A 13,816-nucleotide genomic window follows, 5' to 3' on the forward strand; every position below is an offset into this window, starting at 1 on the left:
TACGTGGGTTAGGGCACCACACATCCAAATAAGTGCCCTTCGTGACCCACAGGCCTTCAGTCTTCAGGTTAACATGGCAAAACTCGAAAAACTTGTCAGACCTCCTGTGCCTAGTGACGGGTTGCTAAGCCACGATTGGCCTGTGGCGGTTTTCGGGTGTGGCTTAGCGAGGGGTGAATTGAAATGCCTTGCGGCCACCAATCCGTGACGTCATACATTCAGTGAACTGTCAGAAGGTGCACAGACGTTTGGGAGCACGGTAAGGTCACTTGGCAGTTAGTCTATCTGAACATGCAATAGTATTCAGCTTAGAGATAGAGAATAAAATGTTTAAAGTTGTTTCATGTTTAATGAAGTAGGCTATCAAACCCGTTTTAACCATGTCATGGTCCATCCATTTCAATAACCTGGCAGCTTCGAAAATCTAAGGCTGAACGTTCATAACATATTCAATTCAGAAAATGAAAAAACAGAGTAGGCAAACATTTTCTAAATCATCATAAGCCGACGACATAGGCTACTGTAGTTGTTTAACTAACCCAACTCCACACGTCGTTCTCTGTTTACAGTAGCTACATTACGTGTCATTTCACTCAGTGGCCACACGCACAGCACGTGAATCTGCAAGACACCAGATTGCTAATGGTGGTAGTTCACTGTGATAAACATTAAAATTATAGCCTGACAAGCCAGACTAGGCAATAACATATTTATAACACCCTATATAACATATAGGGTGCGTCTAGATTTCTAGGCTATTAAAATTAGCTTTGAATTGAATCAATAAGATGTAGCCTTATAGCCTATTATCTCTGTGTAGACAATAGCCTAATGAAAACTGAAAAGACCTATCTGTCTGTGCCCTGGCTACAGTAGGCCTACAGTACATGCACTCCTATTGAATTTTCAGAACCAAGGAGACTGTATTCTCTATTGGGTTGTAATCAAAATTAAGTTTTAAATAAAGTTAAAACGTTTTCTGAAAATTTTGTTCCATGTGCCCCTTTTTTAAATTTGAGCCCCTGCCCCTTCAAAGGTCTCTGCACGCCCCTGATATTAGGTTATATCATAGATTATTATGGCAATTATTTGAACAGTGAAAATAATAATAAAAGAGTTTTTGAACTTTAAAGTCACTAATTCTGATTATTCAATGATTCATTTGAATTTAAATATTTAAAATACTTTCACAGCAAAAATTATATATGCGATTAATTTAGATTAATTAATCACAGAGTATGTAATTAATTAGATTTTTTTTTTTATCGATTGACAGCCCTAAAAATAACTGCAGTTATTTTTTGCAAGGGGATATGTAGCAAGCATCAAAAGCAAACAGCCCAGACACTGAAACTGGGCATTTATTGCTGTGTGAAGGTGATTCACACACAATTATGTGTCTTGAGGGGAGTATTAATTTATTTTCATTGTGTCCCCTAGGCTATATCTGCCTGAAATGCCTTGTATGTAAAAAAAACTTCTTCCTGAAGCACTTTATTTTGAATTTATTTAAATTTGAAGCACTTTGTATTTATTTCCTCAGCATATTAGGCAGGCACGTGCAGAGAAGGGGGGCTACAGGGGCTCTAGCACCTGCCCTTTTGCCCCTTTGATGTCCAAGTGCCCTTTTGACAAGACACGTTTTTTACTTTTTAAAATTTGTAATAATTCCACTAGTTCCAACGTGAATATTATAAATATTATACGTGCTAAAATGTCTCATTAATAGTTTGTGAAATTAGAAATTTACAAAAATAACAATTTTATATGTTAATTCACCCTTCGCTAAGTCCCGCCCTCCTTAGTTACTGTTGCTATGCCTGACAAGCTTTAGGACCCTGCACGTCTATTACATAGGGGGAGAACCAGGACTTTTCAATGAAATGTAATTTACAAAGACATCGTACCACACTGAAAGCTAATATTTTGACACTAGCTACCTACATCTGTCCTCTGTCAAATACAGTTGGAATTTCATCTCTGAACAAAACCGTTCACGAGTTATTTAAGCAGAAGTCGAATGTGCGTTTTGTTTCATTCGACTCTCCTGGCCAGAATGAATGGAACAGGCATGGGGGACGAAAGAAACATACCATTTAAGCTATGTACTTCCCACAACTTCAATATTTGACAACATATTATGAATGGTACTTCAAATAGGTGTTATTTTAAATAGATTACTGATGGGCTATACATCTTGGTGGATGTCTGTTAACAACTTCTTGCCGTTATCGTGAAGCGTGTATCTCGCGGTTATGGAAATATCATGCAATATGCCATTTTTTATAGTTAGAACAATATGTGTTCCCAATTATATCATGTTTCTATAGTGTAACATGTTATTTCACTGTGTCTTTACGTGGGTTAGGGCACCACACATCCAAATAAGTGCCCTTCGTGACCCACAGGCCTTCAGTCTTCAGGTTAACATGGCAAAACTCGAAAAGCTTGTCAGACCTCCTGTGCCTAGTGACGGGTTGCTAAGCCACGATTAGCCTGTGGCGGTTTTCGGGTGTGGCTTAGCGAGGGGTGAATTGAAATGCCTTGCGGCCACCAATCCATGATGTCATACATTCAGTGAACTGTCAGAAGGTGCACAGACGTTTGGGAGCACGGTAAGGTCACTTGGCAGTTAGTCTATCTGAACATGCAATAGTATTCAGCTTAGAGATAGAGAATAAAATGTTTAAAGTTGTTTCATGTTTAATGAAGTAGGCTATCAAACCCGTTTTAACCATGTCATGGTCCATCAATTTCAATAACCTGCACTGTAAAAAAATATTAGTTGATTCAACTTAAAAACGCGTGTAACCTGGTTGCCTTGGGATTTTGAGTTAATTGAAAATAATACAATAAGTTAACTAAATGAGGCAAATAAGTTGTGTCAACTTGAGATGGCTAGTTGATCTGACAAATATGACCTGTTCCATCAACTAAGGAGTCATTGTTGACACAACATTCTATTTAGTGGATGCAACTTCAATTATGCATCATGTCAACTAACCTAGTTGAGTTGAGTCAACTCAAGTCGTCATTAACTTAACAACATAGAAGTCGTACTGACTAGTATTTTGAATTTGTATTGACCAAACATTTTACTTAATACAACAAGCTTTATGAAGTTGATCTAACTTTTCCACAAAAGTAACCTGGTTGCCTTGAAAATTTAAGTTGTTCTAACTCTTGCTTAAGTGAACATGACAAATGCCCTTTGCTATGCATTGTGTTAACCAAACTGGTTTGTAATACAAAAATATATACATAAACATGATGTACAAGTCAAGAAGACAACATTTATTAAGCATATTCAATGAGCAACAGATTATATACAAAGATTTGTTGCTTGACAAATCCACAAGTGTGGTTGTGTGAGTGAGTGTGTGAATGTTTGACCCATCGACAAAATTTCTGTGCCCACCACTCTAGTTCATCCAAAACAAACCAGAAAAGGGACTCAGTAAAAGTCAGGTGTCTGTAAAAAGAGAAGAGCATATGTTACAATTGACCCTGTCCATGAATATAATTAACTCAGCTTGTGTGACAAATAAAAGCAAACCCACAATAGCAGCCTAGAAGTCAGGTGCAATAGTTAGAAGTAATGGAGATATGTATTACAGTTGTGCTCATAAGTTAACATAACCTTGGCATACACATACATTTAAAAAAATCATCTGATCTTAATGTCGTAATAAAAAAAAACGAGGAAAAATCCAACCTTTAAGGAACACTTATTTATTTACGATACATTATTCATTCACAAAGAAGATTGTTGTACTTAAAGGCTGGATTTTTCCTCATTTTTTTTAATTAAGGCATTAAGATCAATTTCCAAAAGTATCATACCTAATTGCAACACTGTCTGCAGAAGTTCTTGCCTTCTTGCTTAAACCACCTTTCTGATGCCTAACATAGATCCTCCCCCATCTGACGTGCAGTGCCAGCCTCTGGCTCCAGGCTGGGACTTGCTGGATGGCACCTAAAAAAATAAAACAGCAATTGCTATACATTATGTTATTGTTGATTAAGATATAAATCAAAGCATTACAAAATAAGTTGGTAAGTGAATCAGGTGTACAAACAAAAATGATAATTACCTTATGAAGGCACCCTTGCCACTATCACCATCAATGTTAATTCTTGATTTGTGACTTTATTTGTGAGGGTTTCAGTTTCTGTCAATAGAAAACAAGATTTAACAAAATTATGATTATGCACAGTTTGGCATATATTCAACACATTATTTACATTACCACCAACATAATGGTAAACATGGCTAAACTTCATGTGATGTAGTCGCCTACCGTAGATTACCTTTGGACATATTGCATTTGCATAGATAGCATTGCTAGGTAGGCAATGTTAGCCAACGTTTACAGTAGCCTATAGGCTATATATTTATTCATGATGCGCCCTTCTCAGCTCGTCTTAGCGGCACGGCAAGTGGCAAATAGTAGGAACAAACTCAGCGGAGAAAGATATCAGTAGATACTTCTGATTTGTATAGTGTTTTGTTCACTTGGATTTTGGAAATTTTACAGAGAAATATGTTAGCCCTTCTGCCTCCAGACCATATAGTTGCATCATAGGTCCTCTTGTATCAGACAAAAACGATGACTGGCTAACCACTTTAAACTACTTTAGCAAAGTCCTTGGCTGCATATTGTGAGCAACAGGCAAACGCAAGATACAATTGCAGTCCAATGAGATGCAACTTTATTCTCTGCGATCATGGCAATGTTACTGTAGACGATGACGTTGGTGGAACAAATATAAGTTCGCCAACCTTGACTTGCCTTGTTTCCTTCAGCTGCGACGTGTACCGATGTATGAACAAGACAGTAGGCTATAAATAAATATCGGGGTAAGTTACAGCTGACAATAATGACGGATCTTTACTTAATGCTATTGAGTTTATTAGATATGGGTCCATACGTTTATCTACTTATATTGACGAGATGAAGCCGTAGGCTATGTGCTCTGCTCAGCTCAAATCTACATGCTACAGGCGATTATCACATAGAATAGTCTATAGAACTGGAATGTCATATCAACAATATGGCCGTGGCGGTGTTTGCGAATAAGCCCTATTATAAAAAGCTACAATAATGATGATTAGTTTCTGTATTAATGCATTACATTGCACATTTGTCAAACAAATTAGAGTGTGCACAGTGACATACCCCATAGCCCTCATTGAAAACACACACACACTTACAGCATGTTGAGGGCAGCAGCCATGGCTTCCAGACATAGTCAAGTAGCATGTTGTAGTAGCGGGACAGACCGACTTTGCCCTGGTCTGTTGATGAAGCCCACTACAGTCATAACAACAAACAGACACATGAAAAAAGGGGATAAACTAAACACAGTAACAGACACAAATACATGCAAATAATGTTATTTGCTATTCTACGTGTGTGTGTGTCTGTCTGTCTCTACCTGGTGAGTGAACTCTCTTGCGGGATTCGAACTTCTTTTGTATGGAAGTGGGACACATTTGGAATATTCCAGAATGCACTCAGTGTTCTCAGGGAAGCAGTCCTCACAACTTACTGCCTGCAAACAGGGAACAGAGGGAAATTAAGATTAATAAAATACACATAACATGAAAAGACCATCATTGAAGCACTACTGCCCTCACATGCATCTTAAATGAACACATGCCTTGGCACAAGTCAGGTACAACCAAATAAGGGCTATGAAATGAAGAACATTTTGCCTAATGCTACCCATACATCAGAATACTTTGACAAGATTTGGGAAAGATTGGCGTTTTTTAACTAATGCATTCAAGCTTTACTCAAAAGACTACAATCTTTCAATAATCTTACCCAAATCTGGTCAAGTCTTCTGGTGTAAGGATGGCTTAATATAGCACTATAGGTTACCCTTCACAAACTAAAGATCCCTTGACTTGTCGGTATCATATTGAGGTAGATCAACAACCTGTTCACGTTAGCCTACGTTAGTGGCTGCTAATGACCATGCAGGCTAAGTTATAGCTAGGTTAGCTAACGTACTCGTGCCTGATAGCCTTGGCCATTTCATTCAAACTAAAACTTTACATCCATAACGAAATCTCAGACAGACTTATTGTTGGATATGATATTACTACCATTCCAGATATTCCACACAATGGTAAAGCTAGTTATTGGAAAAGTTAACATTAACAGCTAACGTTAGCGATGTTAGCTCGCTAGCTAGCAAACGTCAGCTAATTCTAACATGACGGTTAACAAACGGTTTAGGTTAACATTAATGCTACAATATAAAAACAGTATTTTCCTAATTAACTCCAGTTTTCAATTGGCATACAAAAGTACTGTAGTTCTTACCTTGGATATGATGACGGCAGAGTTTGTACAGCTTGCAGTCAGATGCATAACAGAAAAGTGACGGTTAAAGTCACCACCATGGGCTCTGGTTTACCCTCACGAAAAATTACTTCGAGGTGCGGTTAGGTGTCTGCGCATGCGCCATTTACGTGACGCAGCGTGAAACGGAGGTGAACTATGATAACTGTGGATATGACAAGAAAAAATAAGTTGTACCAATTGTGTCATTGGTTTTCACCACTAAAACCCAAATATATAAGTTATCTGAACAACAGAGTTAAATTTAAGTCTACTTGGCTAAATATTACAAGTTAACATAACTAAAAGGGAAAATATTTTTTTACAGTGTGGCAGCTTCGAAAATCTAAGGCTGAACGTTCATAACATATTCAATTCAGAAAATGAAAAAACAGAGTAGGCAAACATTTTCTAAATCATCATAAGCCGACGACATAGGCTACTGTAGTTGTTTAACTAACCCAACTCCACACGTCGTTCTCTGTTTACAGTAGCTACATTACGTGTCATTTCACTCAGTGACCACACGCACAGCACGTGAATCTGCAAGACACCAGATTGCTAATGGTGGTAGTTCACTGTGATAAACATTAAAATTATAGCCTGACAAGCCAGACTAGGCAATAACATATTTATAACACCCTATATAACATATAGGGTGCGTCTAGATTTCTAGGCTATTAAAATTAGCTTTGAATTGAATCAATAAGATGTAGCCTTATAGCCTATTATCTCTGTGTAGACAATAGCCTAATGAAAACTGAAAAGACCTATCTGTCTGTGCCCTGGCTACAGTAGGCCTACAGTACATGCACTCCTATTGAATTTTCAGAACCAAGGAGACTGTATTCTCTATTGGGTTGTAATCAAAATTAAGTTTTAAATAAAGTTAAAACGTTTTCTGAAAATTTTGTTCCATGTGCCCCTTTTTTAAATTTGAGCCCCTGCCCCTTCAAAGGTCTCTGCACGCCCCTGATATTAGGTTATATCATAGATTATTATGGCAATTATTTGAACAGTGAAAATAATAATAAAAGAGTTTTTGAACTTTAAAGTCACTAATTCTGATTATTCAATGATTCATTTGAATTTAAATATTTAAAATACTTTCACAGCAAAAATTATATATGCGATTAATTTAGATTAATTAATCACAGAGTATGTAATTAATTAGATTTTTTTTTTTATCGATTGACAGCCCTAAAAATAACTGCAGTTATTTTTTGCAAGGGGATATGTAGCAAGCATCAAAAGCAAACAGCCCAGACACTGAAACTGGGCATTTATTGCTGTGTGAAGGTGATTCACACACAATTATGTGTCTTGAGGGGAGTATTAATTTATTTTCATTGTGTCCCCTAGGCTATATCTGCCTGAAATGCCTTGTATGTAAAAAAAACTTCTTCCTGAAGCACTTTATTTTGAATTTATTTAAATTTGAAGCACTTTGTATTTATTTCCTCAGCATATTAGGCAGGCACGTGCAGAGAAGGGGGGCTACAGGGGCTCTAGCACCTGCCCTTTTGCCCCTTTGATGTCCAAGTGCCCTTTTGACAAGACACGTTTTTTACTTTTTAAAATTTGTAATAATTCCACTAGTTCCAACGTGAATATTATAAATATTATACGTGCTAAAATGTCTCATTAATAGTTTGTGAAATTAGAAATTTACAAAAATAACAATTTTATATGTTAATTCACCCTTCGCTAAGTCCCGCCCTCCTTAGTTACTGTTGCTATGCCTGACAAGCTTTAGGACCCTGCACGTCTATTACATAGGGGGAGAACCAGGACTTTTCAATGAAATGTAATTTACAAAGACATCGTACCACACTGAAAGCTAATATTTTGACACTAGCTACCTACATCTGTCCTCTGTCAAATACAGTTGGAATTTCATCTCTGAACAAAACCGTTCACGAGTTATTTAAGCAGAAGTCGAATGTGCGTTTTGTTTCATTCGACTCTCCTGGCCAGAATGAATGGAACAGGCATGGGGGACGAAAGAAACATACCATTTAAGCTATGTACTTCCCACAACTTCAATATTTGACAACATATTATGAATGGTACTTCAAATAGGTGTTATTTTAAATAGATTACTGATGGGCTATACATCTTGGTGGATGTCTGTTAACAACTTCTTGCCGTTATCGTGAAGCGTGTATCTCGCGGTTATGGAAATATCATGCAATATGCCATTTTTTATAGTTAGAACAATATGTGTTCCCAATTATATCATGTTTCTATAGTGTAACATGTTATTTCACTGTGTCTTTACGTGGGTTAGGGCACCACACATCCAAATAAGTGCCCTTCGTGACCCACAGGCCTTCAGTCTTCAGGTTAACATGGCAAAACTCGAAAAGCTTGTCAGACCTCCTGTGCCTAGTGACGGGTTGCTAAGCCACGATTAGCCTGTGGCGGTTTTCGGGTGTGGCTTAGCGAGGGGTGAATTGAAATGCCTTGCGGCCACCAATCCATGATGTCATACATTCAGTGAACTGTCAGAAGGTGCACAGACGTTTGGGAGCACGGTAAGGTCACTTGGCAGTTAGTCTATCTGAACATGCAATAGTATTCAGCTTAGAGATAGAGAATAAAATGTTTAAAGTTGTTTCATGTTTAATGAAGTAGGCTATCAAACCCGTTTTAACCATGTCATGGTCCATCAATTTCAATAACCTGCACTGTAAAAAAATATTAGTTGATTCAACTTAAAAACGCGTGTAACCTGGTTGCCTTGGGATTTTGAGTTAATTGAAAATAATACAATAAGTTAACTAAATGAGGCAAATAAGTTGTGTCAACTTGAGATGGCTAGTTGATCTGACAAATATGACCTGTTCCATCAACTAAGGAGTCATTGTTGACACAACATTCTATTTAGTGGATGCAACTTCAATTATGCATCATGTCAACTAACCTAGTTGAGTTGAGTCAACTCAAGTCGTCATTAACTTAACAACATAGAAGTCGTACTGACTAGTATTTTGAATTTGTATTGACCAAACATTTTACTTAATACAACAAGCTTTATGAAGTTGATCTAACTTTTCCACAAAAGTAACCTGGTTGCCTTGAAAATTTAAGTTGTTCTAACTCTTGCTTAAGTGAACATGACAAATGCCCTTTGCTATGCATTGTGTTAACCAAACTGGTTTGTAATACAAAAATATATACATAAACATGATGTACAAGTCAAGAAGACAACATTTATTAAGCATATTCAATGAGCAACAGATTATATACAAAGATTTGTTGCTTGACAAATCCACAAGTGTGGTTGTGTGAGTGAGTGTGTGAATGTTTGACCCATCGACAAAATTTCTGTGCCCACCACTCTAGTTCATCCAAAACAAACCAGAAAAGGGACTCAGTAAAAGTCAGGTGTCTGTAAAAAGAGAAGAGCATATGTTACAATTGACCCTGTCCATGAATATAATTAACTCAGCTTGTGTGACAAATAAAAGCAAACCCACAATAGCAGCCTAGAAGTCAGGTGCAATAGTTAGAAGTAATGGAGATATGTATTACAGTTGTGCTCATAAGTTAACATAACCTTAGCATACACATACATTTAAAAAAATCATCTGATCTTAATGTCGTAATAAAAAAAAACGAGGAAAAATCCAACCTTTAAGGAACACTTATTTATTTACGATACATTATTCATTCACAAAGAAGATTGTTGTACTTAAAGGCTGGATTTTTCCTCATTTTTTTTAATTAAGGCATTAAGATCAATTTCCAAAAGTATCATACCTAATTGCAACACTGTCTGCAGAAGTTCTTGCCTTCTTGCTTAAACCACCTTTCTGATGCCTAACATAGATCCTCCCCCATCTGACGTGCAGTGCCAGCCTCTGGCTCCAGGCTGGGACTTGCTGGATGGCACCTAAAAAAATAAAACAGCAATTGCTATACATTATGTTATTGTTGATTAAGATATAAATCAAAGCATTACAAAATAAGTTGGTAAGTGAATCAGGTGTACAAACAAAAATGATAATTACCTTATGAAGGCACCCTTGCCACTATCACCATCAATGTTAATTCTTGATTTGTGACTTTATTTGTGAGGGTTTCAGTTTCTGTCAATAGAAAACAAGATTTAACAAAATTATGATTATGCACAGTTTGGCATATATTCAACACATTATTTACATTACCACCAACATAATGGTAAACATGGCTAAACTTCATGTGATGTAGTCGCCTACCGTAGATTACCTTTGGACATATTGCATTTGCATAGATAGCATTGCTAGGTAGGCAATGTTAGCCAACGTTTACAGTAGCCTATAGGCTATATATTTATTCATGATGCGCCCTTCTCAGCTCGTCTTAGCGGCACGGCAAGTGGCAAATAGTAGGAACAAACTCAGCGGAGAAAGATATCAGTAGATACTTCTGATTTGTATAGTGTTTTGTTCACTTGGATTTTGGAAATTTTACAGAGAAATATGTTAGCCCTTCTGCCTCCAGACCATATAGTTGCATCATAGGTCCTCTTGTATCAGACAAAAACGATGACTGGCTAACCACTTTAAACTACTTTAGCAAAGTCCTTGGCTGCATATTGTGAGCAACAGGCAAACGCAAGATACAATTGCAGTCCAATGAGATGCAACTTTATTCTCTGCGATCATGGCAATGTTACTGTAGACGATGACGTTGGTGGAACAAATATAAGTTCGCCAACCTTGACTTGCCTTGTTTCCTTCAGCTGCGACGTGTACCGATGTATGAACAAGACAGTAGGCTATAAATAAATATCGGGGTAAGTTACAGCTGACAATAATGACGGATCTTTACTTAATGCTATTGAGTTTATTAGATATGGGTCCATACGTTTATCTACTTATATTGACGAGATGAAGCCGTAGGCTATGTGCTCTGCTCAGCTCAAATCTACATGCTACAGGCGATTATCACATAGAATAGTCTATAGAACTGGAATGTCATATCAACAATATGGCCGTGGCGGTGTTTGCGAATAAGCCCTATTATAAAAAGCTACAATAATGATGATTAGTTTCTGTATTAATGCATTACATTGCACATTTGTCAAACAAATTAGAGTGTGCACAGTGACATACCCCATAGCCCTCATTGAAAACACACACACACTTACAGCATGTTGAGGGCAGCAGCCATGGCTTCCAGACATAGTCAAGTAGCATGTTGTAGTAGCGGGACAGACCGACTTTGCCCTGGTCTGTTGATGAAGCCCACTACAGTCATAACAACAAACAGACACATGAAAAAAGGGGATAAACTAAACACAGTAACAGACACAAATACATGCAAATAATGTTATTTGCTATTCTACGTGTGTGTGTGTCTGTCTGTCTCTACCTGGTGAGTGAACTCTCTTGCGGGATTCGAACTTCTTTTGTATGGAAGTGGGACACATTTGGAATATTCCAGAATGCACTCAGTGTTCTCAGGGAAGCAGTCCTCACAACTTACTGCCTGCAAACAGGGAACAGAGGGAAATTAAGATTAATAAAATACACATAACATGAAAAGACCATCATTGAAGCACTACTGCCCTCACATGCATCTTAAATGAACACATGCCTTGGCACAAGTCAGGTACAACCAAATAAGGGCTATGAAATGAAGAACATTTTGCCTAATGCTACCCATACATCAGAATACTTTGACAAGATTTGGGAAAGATTGGCGTTTTTTAACTAATGCATTCAAGCTTTACTCAAAAGACTACAATCTTTCAATAATCTTACCCAAATCTGGTCAAGTCTTCTGGTGTAAGGATGGCTTAATATAGCACTATAGGTTACCCTTCACAAACTAAAGATCCCTTGACTTGTCGGTATCATATTGAGGTAGATCAACAACCTGTTCACGTTAGCCTACGTTAGTGGCTGCTAATGACCATGCAGGCTAAGTTATAGCTAGGTTAGCTAACGTACTCGTGCCTGATAGCCTTGGCCATTTCATTCAAACTAAAACTTTACATCCATAACGAAATCTCAGACAGACTTATTGTTGGATATGATATTACTACCATTCCAGATATTCCACACAATGGTAAAGCTAGTTATTGGAAAAGTTAACATTAACAGCTAACGTTAGCGATGTTAGCTCGCTAGCTAGCAAACGTCAGCTAATTCTAACATGACGGTTAACAAACGGTTTAGGTTAACATTAATGCTACAATATAAAAACAGTATTTTCCTAATTAACTCCAGTTTTCAATTGGCATACAAAAGTACTGTAGTTCTTACCTTGGATATGATGACGGCAGAGTTTGTACAGCTTGCAGTCAGATGCATAACAGAAAAGTGACGGTTAAAGTCACCACCATGGGCTCTGGTTTACCCTCACGAAAAATTACTTCGAGGTGCGGTTAGGTGTCTGCGCATGCGCCATTTACGTGACGCAGCGTGAAACGGAGGTGAACTATGATAACTGTGGATATGACAAGAAAAAATAAGTTGTACCAATTGTGTCATTGGTTTTCACCACTAAAACCCAAATATATAAGTTATCTGAACAACAGAGTTAAATTTAAGTCTACTTGGCTAAATATTACAAGTTAACATAACTAAAAGGGAAAATATTTTTTTACAGTGTGGCAGCTTCGAAAATCTAAGGCTGAACGTTCATAACATATTCAATTCAGAAAATGAAAAAACAGAGTAGGCAAACATTTTCTAAATCATCATAAGCCGACGACATAGGCTACTGTAGTTGTTTAACTAACCCAACTCCACACGTCGTTCTCTGTTTACAGTAGCTACATTACGTGTCATTTCACTCAGTGACCACACGCACAGCACGTGAATCTGCAAGACACCAGATTGCTAATGGTGGTAGTTCACTGTGATAAACATTAAAATTATAGCCTGACAAGCCAGACTAGGCAATAACATATTTATAACACCCTATATAACATATAGGGTGCGTCTAGATTTCTAGGCTATTAAAATTAGCTTTGAATTGAATCAATAAGATGTAGCCTTATAGCCTATTATCTCTGTGTAGACAATAGCCTAATGAAAACTGAAAAGACCTATCTGTCTGTGCCCTGGCTACAGTAGGCCTACAGTACATGCACTCCTATTGAATTTTCAGAACCAAGGAGACTGTATTCTCTATTGGGTTGTAATCAAAATTAAGTTTTAAATAAAGTTAAAACGTTTTCTGAAAATTTTGTTCCATGTGCCCCTTTTTTAAATTTGAGCCCCTGCCCCTTCAAAGGTCTCTGCACGCCCCTGATATTAGGTTATATCATAGATTATTATGGCAATTATTTGAACAGTGAAAATAATAATAAAAGAGTTTTTGAACTTTAAAGTCACTAATTCTGATTATTCAATGATTCATTTGAATTTAAATATTTAAAATACTTTCACAGCAAAAATTATATATGCGATTAATTTAGATTAATTAATCACAGAGTATGTAATTAATTAGATTTTTTTTTTTAT

At 37.1% G+C, this 13,816-nt stretch overlaps 2 long non-coding RNA genes across 4 annotated transcripts; both read right to left on the reverse strand.

Moving 5' to 3' along the window:
* Window positions 1-3,273: 3,273 nt before the first annotated feature.
* On the reverse strand, window positions 3,274-6,679 carry LOC121700777. 2 transcript variants are annotated; one of them, XR_006027282.1, is made up of 6 exons: window positions 6,336-6,679; window positions 5,440-5,556; window positions 5,216-5,315; window positions 4,095-4,172; window positions 3,844-3,976; window positions 3,274-3,472 (listed from the first exon to the last, which is right to left on the reverse strand). It is a non-coding gene; the product is annotated as an uncharacterized LOC121700777 (long non-coding RNA). The 2 variants fall into 2 exon arrangements; XR_006027281.1 differs by having other exon boundaries at window positions 5,440-6,678.
* A 2,869-nt stretch (window positions 6,680-9,548) lies between these two features.
* On the reverse strand, window positions 9,549-12,954 carry LOC121700602. 2 transcript variants are annotated; one of them, XR_006027259.1, is made up of 6 exons: window positions 12,611-12,954; window positions 11,715-11,831; window positions 11,491-11,590; window positions 10,370-10,447; window positions 10,119-10,251; window positions 9,549-9,747 (listed from the first exon to the last, which is right to left on the reverse strand). It is a non-coding gene; the product is annotated as an uncharacterized LOC121700602 (long non-coding RNA). The 2 variants fall into 2 exon arrangements; XR_006027258.1 differs by having other exon boundaries at window positions 11,715-12,953.
* Window positions 12,955-13,816: the final 862 nt, after the last annotated feature.

Source organism: Alosa sapidissima, chromosome 24 (assembly GCF_018492685.1).
Source record: "Alosa sapidissima isolate fAloSap1 chromosome 24, fAloSap1.pri, whole genome shotgun sequence".
NCBI lineage: Eukaryota > Metazoa > Chordata > Actinopteri > Clupeiformes > Clupeidae > Alosa > Alosa sapidissima.